The sequence below is a fragment of the Rhineura floridana genome, chromosome 6 (assembly GCF_030035675.1).
Source record: "Rhineura floridana isolate rRhiFlo1 chromosome 6, rRhiFlo1.hap2, whole genome shotgun sequence".
Lineage (NCBI taxonomy): Eukaryota > Metazoa > Chordata > Lepidosauria > Squamata > Rhineuridae > Rhineura > Rhineura floridana.
Genome location: NC_084485.1, coordinates 82099722 through 82117119, shown reverse-complemented (window position 1 = coordinate 82117119; position 17398 = coordinate 82099722). Strand labels below are relative to the sequence as shown.

The 17398-nt window shown below is 43.5% G+C and overlaps 1 protein-coding gene and 1 long non-coding RNA gene across 4 annotated transcripts in view; both read left to right on the top strand.

Moving 5' to 3' along the window:
• The window catches only part of ERI3 (ERI1 exoribonuclease family member 3), a 299483-nt gene that overhangs the window by 232439 nt on the left and 49646 nt on the right, over positions 1–17398 (top strand). The window lies entirely within an intron of this gene.
• On the top strand, positions 5896–10938 carry LOC133387605 (uncharacterized). Its single transcript, XR_009763522.1, has 3 exons — positions 5896–6284; positions 8761–8826; positions 10864–10938. It is a non-coding gene; the product is annotated as an uncharacterized LOC133387605 (long non-coding RNA).

The window sequence follows — 17398 nt, the reverse complement described above, 5'->3', positions numbered from 1 at the left end:
CCTAAAGATTTGTGGCAGTAACTCTCTGTCTACTCCTCCCAGGGGAAATAAAAAGAACCATTGTTTTTCCCCATTGCTTGTACTGCCTGGTTCTGGATTAAAACAGCACCGATACAAACAGGTATTTGAGCCAAAGACTGTGGCCAGTTGGAGGGGAGGGTATCAGTAAATACTGTAGGACCGGGCTGCAGGCTTAACCAGAAACAGGTCATAACCACTGACACTGGAAGTTTGGAGAGCAGCACCTGATGCAAAGCAGTGATTAAGAATAGGGGTCAGAGGCTTTTTTAAAAGGTAAATTAGCAATAAATTAGTCTGTTTCCCCCAAATGAGAGATGTGCATCAATGTTTTTCTTTTATTATTATATGAGCTGTGTGAGTGGGGGGAGACTCTTGCATCCCTAACTGCCTTCCCTAACAATACTTAGAGTGAGTGCTGAGCTGCTTGCTTTTTCAGTCTTCGTCTGACATGTTAGGAACTGTGGTGGTCCCCTGCAATCCTAGCAGCAATTAGGGACTGATTTATTGTCCAAGGACCCCAAAGTGTCCTCAGAAGGGGGTGCTGCATATGCAGAGTCTACCAAGGGCCTCCAGCACCATCTCTGTTGAACAACAATCTAATCTTGATTGCAGAAGAGGGGAGAGACAGATAAAGGGGAGAATTGGAGATAAATGTTAGCTCATTTCTTAAGTAATTAGTTACCTCCTCATCCCCGTGTTGTAATTGTGAACAAGCTGTAATGTTTAATTAGTGTGTAAATGAAACCCCAATTTTATAATGGCTGCAGTGACAGTGCTAAGTGAGACAGGCACAGAAGGGGCTGCATTGTTTCAGCAGGAGATGAAGCTGTTGCCCAGCAAGCCGTGCGTTGCTGAGAGAAAATGGAAATGATAAACGAAGTGAGGCTAATTAGCAAAATCATACAGGCCCCACTGATGGTTCTCATCAAGGGGAGGTAATGAAGCGGGCAGGCCAAGCTGAGAGGGGATTAATTGGAACCGATTCCTGCTCATAGAGTACAGACTCACCACTTTCCTCCTCTGTGACTGGGCCCTTGTCCCACTGGGGCCCTTTGAGGAAACAAAGTGATTGGCTCGCATTTAGAATGCAGTGAAGTTATTCCTTGGTGGGGTGGATAAGCAAGAACATAACTGAGGACTGGTTAAAATTCAGGAAGGAATAAGGCCCTGTCTGGGCATGGTTCACAACTAGGGCCAGTATCTACCATTCAAAAACAGAAACAGCAATGTGTATCTGCTCTCTGTGTGACCTCAAGACTTGGGTGCCACATTTTCTGAGATGACCTGTCAAATATGAGTAGCCAGATGGATGTTAACTTCCTTTTAAGCTGTACATTCAGGCTCTGGAATGAGGCTTTATGGGTCATCATCTAGGAACTCACTATGGCAGTACAATGGAAATTGTTGTACAAGTAGTACAAATATATTTATCTGTTGGATTGTATTGTGAAACAAGTGTTTAAAGTGAAGTGGTCCTAAGCCTGAGAAGAGAGTGGTCCAAGGAACGGATAAGTACAAGTTCTGATTATAGCTAGGATGTCTTTCTTGTAAGATAGGAAGGAAGATGGGTAGAGAGCCAGAAGACAAGTAAAGTGTGTTTGTTTGTGTGTATGTGTCTGTCTAAGTCAGAACTGTTGGCAAACTTTATAACAGGTTCTTCCTCTTCACTTTTTTTCTGGAGGCAGAGAGGAAGCTAGGGCAATCTAGATGGACAAACCCTGCTCAGTGTGGTTATTTTAATGAATTATGTAGAACCTGCCTAGAGGAGCTGGAAGAGTAGAACCTGTAAGGTAACAACTGAGACCCAAAAAACCAGATTAACTCTTGCACCTGTGGGCCTTGGAAGATTGTTTTGTCTTCTAAGCCTGAGTTCCTGAATGAGGCAGAACTTCCCTTGGGAGTTGCTCGGTTTTACTGGTGTGCATGTCTCTCTTGTACTTCAATTTCTCCTAGCTCTCATGCCATTTTAGGGGCAGGAATATCAAGGGCAGTTTGCAAAGCTATTGCATTATTCGTCAGTATTAATGAAATTAGCTATCATACAGTAATTAATTAAATAATATGACTTAGTTACTCCCATTCCCACATGCACCATAAGACCTTTTCATGCTATACTACCTGTTTTCCATAAAGCAAACTGATGATGCTGTGGTTACAGGCTCCCCCAAAAGCCGTGTGCTCTTGTGCCAGAATGAGCCTTTGCTTCTTGTTGCATGTTCACTTATTAATTATGAATATTATGAACATATATGCCTTCCCATCCTGTTTCATTTTCCACTGGGGTGAATAAAGAATTGAATGGGATGGTGGTTCCTCCTCCATCATCTTTCTTGAAATAATTCAATAGTAGATGACTGAAAAATCTGCCAAACCTTGCATGGAAAGCGCTGCCCTAAAATCCCTTTGGCTTCCCATACTTGAGCTGTCTTACTGAACACTGAAACCACACAGAGCAGGTTGAGGGAAGGCTGGAATGGTTCTGCTGTAGCAATGAAAACTGAAGGCTGTTTCCAAGGTGAATGTTATCCTTTAACATTCTGAAAGAGATGCTCTTTTGGCAGATGTTGGCACATAATCCTCATCATGTTACATTAGTTATTGACATTTACGCAAGTGGAGAGCCTGGCCTTCCTGCATGCCCTCGAATGCTACATGGCCTGAGAGGCAGCTCTGGTGTATCTCAGGGGATGACGTTTCATCATACTTGCACCTGCTGCTGAGCCTGCCTGTGAGCAACTTCCTTCTTCTCCTCTTGTCTGTCTCTTTCTGTGTCATCTCTCTATGTGATTATTTCATTTCCTTAGACAGTCAGCTATGTATAGGAAGGATACTTGAATCAACACTAGCTGATTATTTTTCATCTTACTAGACTAGACTTCAGAAGATTGGGTGTTCATTCTGTTCTCTGCCACAGACTTGTGACATGGTCTTTGCCATGCCCCTTCTCCACTGGCTGCTCCTTCATAAAACAGTGAGAGAATTGTGAGCTGTGACTGATAGAGCATGGTCTATGTAGAGTTTCAACCACATGCCTGGTGTTGCATTTAATCTAATGACCATCTCCCCCCCCCAGCTCTGAGCTCTTTCTTCTATTGTGCAATGAGTGATCTCCCCAGGCCCGCAAGGGCTTCAAAGAGGGGATGAGAAATATTATTTATTCAGTTGTTTACAGAAGCGTTTGATCGGGAATAGTTCTTCACTGCCAGCCTGTTCTGTATTATTCATTGCAATAATCTCTGCAGATTGTGATAAACTGTAACAGCGCTGGGGCAGCGAGCAGTGGGGCTTTGCTGATGCCGGCGCCGACACCCTGCTCTAAAATATCGGCAGCTGCAATCATAAATCTCAATTTACAAGTGTGACTATTGCACGGGGAGTTATAGTTATACTAATGATTGCTTCTCTGTCTTATTTTTCATGTTGCAACAGAGTAATAAATTTTTAAGAACAGCCTGGGCAGAGGGAAGGAAGCTTCGTGTGTCCGCTTCCAGCCATCTCTGTGCCTGATAAGAGCTCTCCTTCACTCTTTACAGGAAGATGGCTAGGCTAGCAGGTTAGAGCATATCCACCTACACCCTGAGAAAAGCTGCCCTGGCTCCTGCTGGGAGGATGGGCGGGATAGAAATCAATCAATCAATCAAACAAACAAACAAATAAATAAAAGCACTAGATTTAAACCTTCAAGGGGGATGGAGAGTGTTTTTCAGTGAGTGCAGTCAAGAGTGCTGTTGCAGTCATGTCCTGCTTGCAGGCTACCCATAGGCACCTGATTGGTCACTGTGATAACAGGATCCTTGACTACATGGGCCTTTAGACTGATGCGGCAGTGGGGTTCTTATGTTCTTAAGAATTCTGCCATGGCATTATTTTGAAGGTAGTCTTATCCTCTCATTGAGCCTCTGGGTCTTCACCTTTATGATGCTGATTGCTTGGGGAAGGTTTAATTCTGAAGCATGCTTGGAAGGATCACTTCAGTGTGGTGTCTTCAAAAAAGTCCCAGTGCAGTTGATTTTGACTGTCTAGCAGGGTGAGTAAATAGATTAGTGGGCATGGGTTTCCGAATCTCATATTTATCAGTCTTAGTTATTTCCTCCTCCATCATGGCAAATCTTGACTCCATATTTGTGCCAATAAACCTAGTAAGACTGGAGAAAACACCAAGAAAGATTCTACTAGCTTCACAGATGCTAAGACTAAAAGCCTGTGAGGCTTACATCACTTCCAGGACAAAACCAAGGCTACTTTTACTAAGTCTTAGGCTCATCATGTATTATTCTGTGGTGTTGTGGCTGTGATGCCCTCCTATATTGGCCCATGCTGAGGTGGCTGCTTTGGACTCAGCCTTCTGAGTAGGATGTGGGACACAGGCATCACTGAGCATTTCCCAAGTGCTCTCCAAGATCTATGATGCTTGGTAGCTGATGGATGCCTCTGTTCAGAGAGTTGACATGGTGATGTACGCAGAGCCTAGGGACATATAGATTTTTCAAAGTGGCCACTCTGAGCATAATTATAAATATCCAGCCCTTTCACATGGTAAATTGCTGCTGAACAGAAACAAAACTGTGGGGTGAAGGCCTTTCATCTTTGCCTGTTGTGATATTATTCCAGGAAATCCAACCCATTGCCCCATCTTTGTGAGGATGGAACAGAAGCTATCCCCTAATCTCTTCTCTTTCCCATTAATGTGTTACAGTCTGATAGTAAATCCTGAATTGATTGACTTGTGTTCCACTGTTCAGTGAGAAAGAGGGAAGGAGGGAACTGGCAGGCACCAGAGGTGGGCGTGTGTGTCAAACCAGAGCACTGAGGACTGATGTAGGAAATCACACTTCTTGGGCTTCTCTTGGTTTGGTCGGTCTGTCACAATGCATGGACTCAGTAGAATAGTACTGCCTAGTTTGGGCACGATCCAGTACTTCTGGTTTGTACTTGGATTATACACCTGCCTTTTGTATACTGTCAAATGGAAGTTTCAAGTTGCTCTTTAAACTGCATCTAGAAGCACAATACTCCTGTAGGCTACCAGTTGCAGGTCCAGCCTTCCACACAGATGTGCAAAGCCCAAATGCATCAGAACCACCAGCCTCCTTATTTGCTCTAATTGCCATGTCTTTTGATGCAGTCCTCTTCAGCACAGTTGCATTCTATGCATTAATGCTCTCAACAGGACACTATTACTCATTTTAAATGGCCTGTGGATTCCGGGTCATGCTATAAAGAGGTTGGATTAGATGCCCTCTCCTCTGCTGGGGCAGGATGAAAGAGAGTGCAAGTACTAGAATTTTACACAGCTTTTTGTGTAGTCACTGGACTACTCCAAACCCAGTCAAGTATTCTCTAGCATGGTTGCTGTATCTGATCAGATCTGGACACCTTGGTACACTGGTCAGAGGGGTGAAACTGAATAGTACCCTTCATTTTCTCTATTTGTGGGAAACCCACTGAAAAATCTCTTTCCTTGCACACAGGAATGGAATTCATGTCCCTCTTTTCACTCAGCACTCCAACTGGATCACAGTATCTTAACAGGAAGCTAATCTTCAGTACCCTTCTCCCTTTCCTTTGGCACTCCTACCTGTTGCTAGCTGGCTGTGTTTGACAGTAACCCCCAAACCCTGCTATTATTTATCTTCCAGTTCCTGGCAGATATTGCAGCACTGGTAGTCACACAATGAATGGAATAGTAATGAACAGTCTTGGATGGAATCCAGCTTTGTTATCTGTACAATTTAGATAAAAACAAACATCATTACTTAGTCAGCAGTTGGGCAGTTGCTATGGCTCGTGACCTTTCCCCATCAAAGGGATAAGCAAAATCTTTCCAACACAATTATAAGCCATTAGGAACACCCCTTTGCTCCACATCTAGAAAATGGTACAGTGAAGGCCAGCCCTGTCCTGAACCCTGATTGGTTATGGGCACACAAGATAACTGCCCTCTCTTACTAATCTTGAATTGGTCAGGCTCATTGGTCAGGCTTTACTTTAAATGGCTTTCCATTGCTAAACATTTTCTGGCAGTTGAAGAAAAAGGCTTCTAAGCATTGGACTACGTTTTGGGATCATTCAGATTCAGTATAGCTGGAGACTGGTTTGACCATGGACTCTCCATTGTGGAGTCCCCCAGGGGTCGGTCTTGTCCCCCATGCTTTTCAACATCTACATGCAACCGCTGGGTGCGGTCATCAGGAGTTTTGGAGTGCGTTGCCATCAATATGCTGATGATACTCAGCTCTATTTCTCCTTTTCATCTTCTTCAGGTGAGTCTGTTGATGTGCTGAACCGTTGCCTGACCGCGATAATGGACTGGATGAGAGCTAATAAACTGAGACTCAATCCAGACAAGACCGAGACACTGTTGGTGAGCGCCTTCCCTGCTCAGATGGTGGATGTTCACCCTGTTCTGGATGGGGTTACACTCCCCCTGAAAGAACAGGTACGTAGTTTGGGGGTTCTTTTCGACTCTTCCTTGTCTCTCGAGGCCCAAGTGGCCTCGGTGGCACGGAATGCATTTTACCATCTTCGTCTGGTAGCCCAACTACGCCCCTATCTGGACAGGGATGACCTCGCCTCCATTGTTCATGCTCTGGTAACTTCAAGATTAGATTACTGTAATGCGCTCTATGTAGGGCTGCCCTTGAAGACAGTTCGGAAGCTTCAGCTGGTGCAGAACGCGGCTGCCAGACTATTGACGAGGACCAGTCGGTCTTCGCATATAACACCTATTCTGGCGCGTCTGCACTGGCTTCCTATTTGCTTCCGGGCGAGATTCAAGGTGCTGGTCTTGACCTATAAAGCCTTACACGGCGTGGGACCTCAATACCTTGTGGAACCCCTCTCTCGCTACGAACCTACCCGTTCACTTCGTTCAGAATCTAAGGCCCTCCTCCTTGTACCAACCCATCGGGAAGCCCGGAGGGTGGTCACCAGATCTAGGGCCTTTTCTGTGGTGGCCCCTGAGTTGTGGAACAGCCTCCCCGAAGAGGTACGCCTGGCGCCTACACTCCGATCTTTTCGGCGCCAGGTAAAGACCTTTTTATGCTCCCAGACATTTTAATCTTTTAATCTTCTTAACCTTTCTAATCTTTTAATCTGTATTTTCTTTAATTTGTGCTGTATTTCGTTTTTGTCGTGTTTTTTGTTGTTTGTTTGTATATGTTTTTGTGGTCTTTTATTATGATATATTGTATTTTACTTCGTTTGTTCACCGTCCTGAGAGCTACTTTTGCTAAGGGCGGTATATAAATCGAAATAATAAATAAATAAATAAATAAATTCTCTTATCTCTTCTAAAGTTGGGTCTTCTATTACTTTCACCATAATATCTCCCTGGCAGCCGAGGAAGCCATACTGGAACATAGGAGATCCAGCCATTTATTTTTCATTTATTCTAAAATATGGCATCACTATTCAGCAAGAAAGGCTATTGCAGTGGCTAACACAGAAACCTGTTGGCTTAAAAGTGGTTTTGCCTTTGTCAGAAGAGTGCTCTTCTCCCTAGGTATTCTTACTGTTCACTGGGATAGCTGTTTCAAGACAGAAAGCTCCATAAGATTTGTTTGTTGGTTTGGGAGCAAGGGCTTTGGGAGAGAAGGTCAAAACATAAAATTGGAGTTGAATCAAAATCAATGGCAGAGGCAAAGATTCGTGACTGCCTGAGTTAATTGTACCAGCAGTGCACTCATTGCTTCGGCTTTCCAGAAGGGCTTGGTGGCTCATTAGCTTGCATGTATGTAAAGTTATTTCTGTTCTGCTTTTTACCAATATAATCAAAGTGGCTTTCAGTATAAAAAGATAAAGTATATGGAATAATAAAATGAGACTAAAAATACCACAATAAAACCATAGAGCATAAAAATAATCTTTGTTAGAACAGCAGAGATCTATCAGAAAATGCCTACCAGAATAAAAAAGCCTGTTTTATGAATGCAAAGAGAGGGTGGTGGTTAGATTTTCCCAGGCAGAGGATTACATATCTATAGCACCATCACTAAAAAAGCACTGTCTCTGGTACCCATAAAGCAAAGATCCAGTAAAGATGGTCTGGAGATCTGGATCCCCAAGGCTGACCTTAAACTCAGGCTAGCTCATGCAAATAATTTGATCCAGCTACTACTATATACTCTCCTCAGTCCACTGTTAGGTGCCACTTTTACCTTTTGCTCTGCAGACACTTGAGGTGGGCAGCCACAGCAGGTTTACCTGGTAGTTTTTTCTTTATCTTTCTCCAGCCACTGGCCAGCTGGGATTAATTTCTGTATTAATGTTTTGAGGGAGGGAGAACAGGAAACTGAGATTAATTAAAGGATAATCAGCCATGTTGATATCTAGATTTTCCTGTCTGATTCCATTTCTTAATGCTGGTTCTTGACCCTGTCCTCTGGCAAACTTTGGCTTTACCTGTAGCTCAGTGTCTAATTAAAATGAGGGAGACCATTGCCCATTTTGTGCTGTATAGTATTTACAATGCAACATGTTTCATGTCACAAAAGACAGAGAAAATCATACTTTTCACGTCTTGCAGGAAATGTGCAGTTTGAGTGATGAGGTTCTTCCCGCGCTGGGAGCCTGCCTGTTCTCAGGCGGGGGATCCTGTTGGCTTTAAACCAAAATCAGTGACAGATTTGTGGCTGCAGAAATGATGTCATTAAGTTAGGAGTGGTGTGTTTGGCTTGAAAGCAATTGAGTGATAGATGCAAGTAATTTTAAATCTGCTGTCCCATTCTCCCCTTGCAGGGCACTCCAAGAGAAGTTGCATATCTACACTTGAGGAGTGTAAATAATTTAAACGAACAATGTCAGGTAAAATTGCAATCATTTACAGTTCAGTGGTGTTACAGAGAGGAATGGAAAGCAGGGCCTAGCCTCTTCCATCATGCAGAAAAATTTCTCATTCAAAGCACGAATTAAACAATAGTCCTATTTGGTTCTGTGCCCGTTCTCCTGTGTGCCTCATTACTGCTGTGTTCAAACACCTTCCCATAAGCAAGATCCCAAATAGGTCTTATGTTTGATTATTTCTCTGCTCAAAGGAACATATTGTGTGAATGCGCAAAAGTTTATCTTGTAATCTTGAATTGCTTTGGTTTGGGAAGTGGTAGTATCCCCACCCCTTCTAAATGGATTGGCAACAATGAACAGGTGGCAAACACATTACGTGGTATATACATTTCATAACATGCACAACCGTATTCTTTCGCTTTATTCAGACTGATCATGAAGCTGCTTTGTATATCACCTTCCGGTTCCATATGTATGTTGCCAAAGCAGCGCTTGTACCACTGCCACTTTTTTGTTCTTAGCATCCTTTAAAAGGTATTGGAACTCTGGGCTGTGTGCGGTATCTGGTAGCTGTCCCCAGTGCATGTTCCTACCCCTGTTAACTTCATTCCTATTAACACATGAATGTCACATTAGCCCTTTTTGCCACAAGCTTTGTGTTTCTACCGCTATTTCATCCCCCTGCAGCTCTGTTGTGCTGTGTTCTGTGAATGGGCATTAAATAGCTCAGCTTCTCATGGGTCTGTAATTTCAACTGCAAAATTGGCAATGCCAGTAATGAGCTTGAGAGTTACTGTGCATTGGACGCAGCCACTGCTTAAACCTCAATATCTTGGCCATTTAATTTAATGGGGCTTTTTAAATACCCAAAGCGATTAAGTGCACATTGTGAGCTAATCACCTACAAAATTTCATTTCTGAGAGATGCCGCCTGTTTGGGAGAGAATTGGTGGTGAAAATGCCAACTCCACCTGTTTCTTCCTTCCCATCGCACACTTCACCTAGACAGTTGAGCGGGGGAATAACTGGCCATCCTAGCCTATACAGTGGTTTCTTCCATGCCCAGAGGGATTTGTAGCATTATCAACACTGCCATGCAAAGTAGGCTTCATACATGTAGTGGAATAAAAAGTTATGATTGATCAAGGAGATTGTGTTTTACCTATCTTGAGAGCTTTCATCTGGACTTGCCTGCTTTTCTTACTAGTGTGTCCCCCCGGATATTTTCAAAGGGGCTTGCTTCTGTGACCAGAGAAGGGAGAATATGTTTCATGATCAGGTGGTAGCAGCCACAGCAGTGGTTCTTGGAAGAGTTGCATGGCAACAAGAGCCTACTTGGTAGGACTTTTTTGTTGGCATCACCCTGCCCCCCAATTGCCTCCATCAGCTCTCACCATAGGATGGCCACAGAAAAGGTTGCAGTGGCTGAGTAGGAAGCACCTCTCCTTGGACTTGCCTCACCAGAAGGTGTCAGTATTTCGAATGAGTCCACCATGGATGGTGGATCACCACCAGGCTATGCTTTAACATCGTTTGATCTACCCACACTCATATTATTATTGTTGTTGTTGTTGTTTATTTCTACCCCGCCTTTTGGCCAAAACGCTCTCAAGGCAGCTTACAAAAAAAACACAAATATAAAAATACATCAATAAAAACAATACAATTTACAAAAAGCAGCAGTTACAAGTTCCAATAAAATACATTAACAAATCAGAAAGCAAAAATCAGAAGGGTAGCAGTGAACTTTGACCAAGTGCTCCTTGCGGTCTTTGCTGCTCTTAAACTTCTCTAGACAGCTCTCCACCAGGCACTGGTACATGTTGTGCCTCTCCGCCATGACCTGGAAGAGGGAGTCATGCCACTCCAGAACATGAAGCTCTAGTAGATGGGCGGAGTACAGCTCATGGTGAGAGGGTGGATCTGCTCTGAAGTTTTGTCTCCCTTCTCTCTTGGTTGGATTGGGATGGGAATTTCTGGTCTCATGGAGAGAGAATGGGCTAACTGCATATGGCAGCATTCCCCAACCTGGTACCCTCCGGATGTTTTGAATTGCAGCTCCCATCATCCCTTCACGTTGGCCATGCTGGCTGGGGCTGATAGGTGTTTGAAGATATTTGGAAAAATATTTGGAACCTATCAGGTTGGGGAAGACTGGCGTAGAGCCTACCATGGTGAAATGGTAAGTATGGCTGTAAGGGTCTAATTCCCTTTCCTCTTTTCTTTTGTTGAAATTGAGGGTCTGCGTCATTGGAGGGCATTATAACTTGGGTCTCTAGGCTAGTGCAGTAAAATGTATTTGTTGTTGATGTGCCATTTGCAGTTATTATTTTCCCATCAGCATTTCTATTTAGGGTTAGATTAGCACAGTTTATTATGTGGAAAAGCAGCATATACATTAAGTTCCACTCTAATCTCTCTTGGCCAGTGTCAAATTGTTCATACATTAGTCTGGCAGTGGAAACCATCCACTATAAGCAATAATCTGGGTAAAACATCTAATTTTCCAATCCATTTCAAACAATTCCAAAGGTTGTGTGTGTACACATGTGTATACATATGAGAGTAAGTAGGTGAATATGTCTGTATCTATGCTTGTGTGTGTATTTAAGTGTGGCTGCATCTGAATATGTGTTTCTGAGCACTGGCCTCTTCCCTGTATTGGTTACACTTAACAGTAATATGAAATGCGAAATCTGGTACATGTGCTGAAAATATTTGTTCTTTGTCAATATCTGATGGGCAGAAAACTGTCAAGATGTTCCTGACCTTTTCACATGATAGGTACTGGTTTTTCAGAAGCCATTTGGGAGAATATATGTGTGGGATAGCGCTGAGTAGCAGTAATAGACAGGCAGTCCCAGACATAGTAATAGTGATAGGTAATGCTACTGCCCAGTTATTTGGGAGCTTGAGACTCATATGGGAAGTAGGCAGTGTCTGGTCAGACACAAGTCAAAGCAGAAACCAGACATGAACATGACTTTGGGTAGCTTCAAGGAGGCTCTGCTGGCCGAAGAGGACTAGAGACAACTAAATCCTGCCTGGTGAGACATGGAATGTGATAGGTTCCACCTCCCTGGAGGGACCAGCTGGGTGCTTCAAGGGCTTTCATCTTATTTTTATAGTCATTGATTTCTGTAAGGCTGGGCAGATGGAGGTAGTTCTGGGGACTTAACTTCTGAGTGAGAGGATGGTGTCAGGGCTGTGTCCTCCAGCTAAGAGGTCCCTAAATAAGGTATTAGCAGTTGTCCCTCCCCCAACTTTGTCCCCTGAACAGTAGCCTGAATCTTGTCCTCACTGTGCACTGCAAGGTCCCTGGATCATAGGTCATGACAGCTACAAGTTGGGAACTCATTAGCTTAGGTAGATGCCCATCAGAGGCCCAAGCCTGACACAGTCCTTTTTACACTCTTCAATAGCTTTTCAATAAACTTTGCCTTGATCTCATTTCTGTATGGGAGGGCCTTCCTGGGAATGGTCTTTCCTTGTTTAGAGCAAAAAAAGGGCTCGGAGACCATTCCTGTTGATATGCTGTACTTCTAAGATACTACGAGTGTCTTGGAAGCACAATACAAGTGTAGAGATGACTCCTTCCCTAGATCCAAGATCAGGAGGCAACACTTGCCATGGTAAGCAACCCATCTGTAGTGAGTATAATAAGTGGAAGTGTGGACCTTTTCAGTAAGAGGGTCACTGCTTAGACAAGCCAACTGAGAAATATCTCCATTGGCTTACCTAGGGCCTGTATTAAAGTACTGCAGATAGGAAAACTGCTTCTGGCAAACAAAAGACAGCCCTGCCAGTGGCCTTGTTATACCAAGGGTCCCCTGTGGGAAGGGAGTGTCAGCCTCCTACCAGCAATTTTCTCAGGTCCAGTCTGTAAATAATTTCTCTCCACTGCTGATTATGCCCCCTGCAGGGAAGATGAAGGATTTATGTTCTTCCTTTTCTCCTTACCTTAGCTTGTGAGTGGATGGGAAAATGGGACAAAGGGTTTTGCAAGAATTGTTTTTAAGTGCTCACAAAAGCCTTTGAGGTTCTGCAAATATTCAAAAGGAATGTTAGAAAAACTTGAACATTTTTGAGGAAGAGATATTCACCCATTTCTAGTGTGTTGTTGCTTTCACTCCCATATTCAGAAAAGTGACTCAAAGGGTTAGCTGCCCCAGTGGCTTTTCAGCAAGTTCAGGAAACTACAGTAGTGATGTGGGGTGATTGACAGCATGTGTAAATGGAATCATTGGATCCAAGGCATGGTTCCCGTGCAGTTCTGTAAAATCTTGTTCCATGATCTTTTGACAGCCTTAGTCCAGGCTAGTCCTGCAGCTCCCAGGCTAGCACAAGCAGACTTCTACATCTTTCTCCAGCCATCAGAACTCTGACCCCTCAAGTTCCCAAGGAACAAGCAAACTTTTACTCCATGTGTAACCCAGAGCTCTTCAACATTTGTGACAAGAATTTGAAAAGGTAGAGATGGTAATCACACAAGCTCTTACTCTCTTGAAGCTGGAGATTTTGAAGGGCAGAACAGGCTTTGACATGGCAATTATGGACCCTACCATAATGTTCAAGTGTCAACAGCCACTGCTACATAGCCATGATTTGCAGAGTTTTGTGTATATGATCCTACTGATCTTTTGAGCTAAGCGGCCTGAAGACTTTATAACCTATCTCACTTATTAAACTCATTAAAAAACCTCCCTAAGGGCTCATGAAGCTTGGATCCTGAGCGCAGTGCATACATATATGTTTAATGAGATGTCCACCTGCAGAGTCGTCATAAGCTCGGCATCCAGCCTAGGTTTCTATAGCATGAAGGCCTAGCTATAAACAGAGCCATCTATTTTAATGGGCTGCGGTGTAAAAACTTCCCCAGTCAATAAATCACAGGGGCATAATTTGTATCCTATGCTGCCTGAGGCATTAGGTAAACCTACTCTCATACAAGACTCCCCAGAACAGCTAGCTTTAATGACCATTTGACTTAACTTTCTCCCTCTGCTACCTTTTGGAAGATCACAGGAAGAACAATTAGATGTGGCAGCTGCTCTGTAAACAGTTTCAGTCTCTTATCTAGTGTTGGACTTTCTCAGCCCCTCTTCTCTCTCTTCCCCCAATGTTATTCTGGCTAGACTTGGGTCCTTCAGAAAGGAAGCCCTGCCCTGAAGCATACAGGAGCATGCCATTCCATGCAAGGGAGAGCAAATGGCTAATGCAGTCTTGCAGGGAGAGAGCTGTAAAATTTATTTCTCTTATTCTGGGGCACTGCTGATTTGGGCTTCAAGACTAAAGAAGTTCATGTCCCGTCCCGTGCCCCCCCCCCACATTTCTCCTTGATATTTGTATAGGATAGGAGTTTGCACATGGAAATTACACTAAGCTGTGAAAAAGATAATTTTGGACTGGATGCATGAATCAGAATTGGGGCACATCAAAATCTGGAATAGGGAGAGAATAGCTAGACTAGTAAGGGAGTCACTGAGTTAGAGTTGATGGGCATCTGATGAAAGGCTAGTCACAGAGGTTGGCTCTGAGGTGTATTAGAATGAGGGTTACTGGCAAAACAGAGAAATTGATTTTGGTCAGGAATGAGGGGTATCAACAAATATATTTGCCTTTCAGGACTATAGTTTTCTCCTGGCTGGCTAATAGCACAGAGCTTAGGCCCCATGCTGCTTTCTTGCCCTCAGGCATATTTTGAAAGCACTCTTTGTGAGCAGAACCTTGGTCTGCAGAGCTTCTTTACTCACTTCTGTACCTAAGGCTGCTTTTCCTGTTCCTCACTCAGCATCAACATGTTGTGTGGCCTGGTACTCGGTAAAATAATTCCTGCTTGCCTTTTGCAGTAGGCACTCTCAAGTGGGTGATAAATAAGGGCCTTGGAGGCTGCTTGTTTCTCCAGGACTGACAGGAGCCTGGGGCTTAGTAGCTGTTTGAGAAAGAGGAGCCCTATTTCCCTTATTTATTTTGAATCCTCCCCTGGCCCTGACTCTCTCCTTCCCCTGGAGGGGAGTTCCACTCCAGCCTGTGTGTGAGGCAGGGATATTAGTCCTCATTACTAATTAAAGGGAGCAGGAGTAATTGACGGATGGCGGATGGTGGGGGAGCCAGTATGATTAACGGCCCCTGTCCCTGTCCTGGGGGCCCATGCTGAGCACTACCTGTTAGCTACAAATAAACAAACCTGATAAATAATAAAGAGTTTGGGGTGAGCAGCAGCCCAGCATTGCTTAAATTAATAGGGATTAGAAGGAGTGCCCTGACATGCAGCTGGGAAAGCAGGCAGTTGAGAGAAGGGGTTGGAGTAAACAAGAAGCAGAGGAGATTCATCATAAAAGTCCTACTGAGTTTCTTTGGCTTTGCAAACACAGGTGGATCCTTCTATCTGCTCTGGCTCCCCTTCCTGTCATGTGCTTTACTGTGAGTCTCTAGGGTTGCTCACTCAGGGATGAGTAGTGAGACTGCTGGTGAGACAAAACAGCAGGTGGGCACCATCTCCCATGATGATTTTGCATGTGGCAAATTGGCCCGGTGCCAGGCTGCTCTGAATGATATGAGAAAGTAACAATGTCATGGTTTTTTTTTTATTCAACCCATGGTATGTACATTTAGAGAAGTTTCTTCTAGTCTAAGCTTTCTGAAATCCTTGTATGAGAATTTCCACAAGTTGCATGGCAGTTGCTTTTGCTGCAAGTATATTTCCTGTAGCACTTACGAAGTATGAAAGGGGTACACACTTCCTTCAACAGAGTTAGTGTGGTGAAGTGGTTAGAGTGTTGGCCTAGGACCTAGGAGATCAGGGTTCAAGTCCCCACTCAGCCATGAAGCTTGCTCAGTGTTCTTGAGCCAGTCACATTCTCTCAACCTAACCTACCTCACAGGGTTGTTGTGAGGATAAAATAGAGTGGAGAGAGCCATGTATGCCGCCTTCAGCTCCTTGAAGGAAAGGTGGGATATAAATGTAATAATAATAATCACCGGTGACATGTATTGGGTAGCCGTTTGTTCCATCAGTACTGTGAGCCATATATACACAAGTATTTAAGAATGTATGTCTCTTGTTTACACTTTGTGTTTGGATCTAGCCAACTGGTACAGTTGTAGCAATCTACAGAGACATACAGAAATATAGACAGTAAGGATATCTATAGTGTTACTTCTAGGAAGAAGGGTGGGATGTAAATGTACTGCCTTCAAGTCTATTCCAACTTATGGCGACCCTGTGAATAGGGTTTTCATGAGGCTGAGAGGCAGTGACTGGCCCAAGGTCACCCAGTGAGCTTCATGGCTATGTGGGGATTCGAACCCTGGTCAGTTAATTAAAGAATGCACTTGAAAATATACTAACAAATCTCGGACAACACGTGTGAGACAGCTTTACTTGAGCCAGGGCTCAGTCAGGACTAAACTAGACATGACATTCCTGGAGTGATTGCAATTAGTATGCCTAATTTTAAAAATTAATAGATAGCCATGGAGTTGAGGGAAAGGATCAGGAGGAGAATTAACCATTCTCTGTATTGTGATCCCACTGAGATCTGGAGAGTCAGTTTAGTGTAGTGGTTAGAGTGTTGGACTGGGATTTGGGAGACCATGGTTCAAATTCTTCTTGGTCCTAAAGTTCACTGGGTGATCTTGGGGTAGTCACTGTCTCTCATCCTAATCTCCTGTGAGGAAAGAATCAGGAGAGAGAGAACCATGTTTGTACACCACCTTGAGCTCTGTGGAAGAAAGGTGGGATATAAATGTAATAATACATAAATACAATAAATAAATCATCTACCTGCTTTCCAAGCTCTCTCTCTCTCTCTCTCTCTCTCTCTCTCTCTCTCTCTCTCTCTCTCTCTCTCGGTGGGTGGGTGGGTGGGTGGAAGATATTCATCATGACCAAAGGGTTAAAGAGCCCTTCCCCTCAATCATGCAATTAACATCATGTCTACTTTGGCCTTTAGCATGAGTTAAATAGTTCTCAGTGGCTGAGGACTTTGACTTGGGCACAGTGTTTTTTTCCCCGTCAGAATAGCAACCAGCTTGTGCAAATACAAACTTGTTTATCTGAAATATTTATACTTTCATCTTTCCATTTAAAACACTCAAGAAGGCTTACAGCAAGCAATTAGAATGATTTTTTAAAAGCAATGTGAAAAATGACAGGAATTAAGAGGAAAGGTTAGAAAGCCAACCAGGAAATCCTCCCCCGACTCCTGACTTACATTTTAAAGTTTGATAGCAAGGGGAGATAATGTAGAGAGTAGAGCAATGGAAGAACATAGATAAAAGGAGATTAATGTAATCAAATGCAGTTCCACAAATGTACAGTACAATCCTGTCCATGGCTGCTCTGAATTAAGCCTGATCAACTTCAGTGAGACTTCCAGGTATGTGTATAAGCCTACAGCCCTAGATGTTGTTTTGGTTACAGGTGAGGTCAAAGGGATTAAGGCAAAGACTATATCCCCATTTCTACATATGTCTCTCTGAAAATAGCCACTGATTTGTGTTATATTTATTTATAGACAGTTTTTGTATTCTGCCTTTCTAATGTTATTATTATTTATTATTAATGTCCCTGTACCACTCAAGGCTATTT